The 2,594-nt window shown below is 45.6% G+C and overlaps 1 protein-coding gene across 2 annotated transcripts in view; it reads right to left on the bottom strand.

The window, feature by feature from the left end:
* LOC101993112 (glutathione S-transferase A2) overlaps positions 1–2,594 on the bottom strand; it is a 92,067-nt gene that overhangs the window by 22,490 nt on the left and 66,983 nt on the right. The gene's annotated exons all lie outside the window — the stretch shown is intronic.

Consider the following 2,594-nt stretch of genomic DNA (forward strand, 5'->3'; position numbering starts at 1 on the left):
CTTATTCCTGTGGTGTTCCTCCACCCTGACCCACCATGTTCATTCTTCGGAGCTAAGAAGAGAGTGATCTCACTAGAAAACCAGCACTGGGAAACTGAGGCTTTGCGCTCTCAGGAAAGCCAACCATAATGATATAGAATAGAAGTTTCTACGTATACAAAATGGCTATTGCATAGACCCAAGATCTCATGAAGTGTGTTTTCTTCAAGATTTAGTATTGGTAATTTTAAGTGTGTGTGTGTGTGTGTGTGTGTGTGTGTGTGTGTGTGTGTGGTCTTGCACATGGGAATACATCCATCTCAGAGGTTAGAGTTCATAGAGACCAGAGGACAGAGATTCCATTAGAGATGGAGTGATGGGCAGTTATTAGCTCTCATGTATGGGAGCTGGGAGAATTAGAAGGTTGTCTGCATGTGCAATAAGGACTTTAGAAGCCAAACCACTACTCTAGCCCCACAGCAAGTTGCTGACATTGCAGGGCTGTTGTTCTGTTTCCAAAAGATTTATTTTGCTTATGAAAATAACATGTTTTTGTGTGAGGGTAGGCATACCCAATGACTGTCTACTCTGGACTTTTTTTTTTTTTTGGTTTTTGAGACAGGGTTTCTTTGTAGCTTTGGTGCCCGTCCTGGAACTAGCTCTTGTAGACCAGGCTGGCCTCGAACTCCCAGAGATCTGCCTGCCTCTGCCTCCCAAGTGCTGGGATTAAAGGCGTGTGCCACCACTGCCCGGCTACCCTGAACTTTTATATGGGTTCCTGGGATCAAAACCCATGTGGCTTAATCTTTAACCACCAGCCATCTCTCCAGCCATCTAGAGTAATTTAAACCACTTTGTTCCTTTCACAGTTTAAAGAAAATTTTCAGTCATGGAAGGGTGAATATCAGCTTCTACCATGCGTGGTCAGACAGTTTGTGGACGATTTCATAACCCCACAGATTGGACTGACAGACAATGAAGTGACATCTACTACGTGCACAGCACTCAGAGAGGTGCAGGGAGTGGTGACAGTCATCACGGAGGTGGCTGAACTGTGATGGGTTTGGTGGGTGTGAGGGGGATGATGACAATGGCAGCCCGTGGGCACACGGAGCTGGAAGGTCCCAGCCAGGGTCTTTAGCATCCTCTGCCCACTGCCTTCTCAGTCACTAAGGACACAGAAGAGGAAGGCCTGTGCAGACGCCCCACTCCCTCCTCGTGATCTGAATCAACAGTCCAGTGGCTTAGAACATCCCCTGAGCCACAGAGCTGGTGTACAGACACTGGCAACCAACTATTCATGTATTTAAAGAATCCTCCTGGGCTGGCACTAGCGTGTCTCGGTTCTTATGCCCTCCTTCATTCAGAAAGGATCAGCTGAAGCCCTGTTCGGTTAGGATTGGAGATGGATTCTGGAGTGGAGGGAAACACGTTGCCATGACACCGAGGGAGGACACCAAAGCCACCTTCACAGGACACCACTTCATCCTTTAACCTTCCCATTCTGCTCCTGACTGAGGAGGACAAGATCTCCATAGCTTCCAGGACTTCCTCTCAGGAAATACCAATTGGTGAGCTCCCCTCGAGTGAGCTGGGAAGTGTTTTTCCCAGTGACACCACTGAAGGGCAGCACTAAGGAATTTTCTGCTCTAAAGGTGCAAAAATTTAACGTCAGAATTTTGCTCCAAGCTCACTTGGGCCTCTCTCGCACTTTCCTGAAAGCTCACAGATGTGAGGCCACCTGAATATGGCACCTCTGTTTTACATCCTACCTATACCCTCCTGACCAGCCTTGCACCTGGCATTTGAAAGTTTCTACAAACCAATACCGAGTATTGCTTTTTAGTGTTTCTGTCTTCTGTGTCAGGGCTCCCATTTGTCCTGTTTATCTTTAACTTAACTCTATTGAACATCTCTTGTATAATTTACTCCTTTTCATAGTATTTATATTATAGGAGTGCAGACCAGAGGCGTGGGCACCCTCTGAGGCTAGAGCAACGGGCAGTTGTGAGCAGCCTGTGTGGGTCCTCTGCAAGGACACCATGGGGATTTGACTACTGAGCCATCACTTCAGTCTCCTGTCCCCTTGAACCCATTTTTATCATGGAAATTTCTGGTTCTATGCTGTAAAATCACACACAAGACACAAAGATCCTCCACCTGTCAATCACCAGCTCCAATAGCCCCCAGGTAATGTCCACCGGGTTCATCTCTGCCCATCTTCTCTGTGACTCTGATTTTAATGTCAGACTTGAGGTGTCAAATGTCCCCATCACAAACACTTCACCGTGATGTATACAAGTGTAAGTACTCTCAAGAACAGTGTCAGACTTAAAAATCAAAATATCATACCATAACCTGCAATAAGCAATTAGTATTGTCTAATGATCAGAATTCAAATTTATATTTCTATATCTCCTTTTTTTGTAACTTTATTCAACTCAAATAGGAAAGTAACCAAATAACTATTTGATTCTCTTCTATCAAAAACATCTTTAGGGGCTGGAGAGATGGCTCAGAGGTTAAGAGCACTGGTTGCTCTTCCAGAGGTCCTGAGTTCAATTCCCAGCAACCATATTGTGGCTCACAACCATCTGTAATGAGATCTGGTACCA

The sequence above is a fragment of the Microtus ochrogaster genome, chromosome 5 (assembly GCF_000317375.1).
Source record: "Microtus ochrogaster isolate Prairie Vole_2 chromosome 5, MicOch1.0, whole genome shotgun sequence".
NCBI classification, from domain to species: domain Eukaryota; kingdom Metazoa; phylum Chordata; class Mammalia; order Rodentia; family Cricetidae; genus Microtus; species Microtus ochrogaster.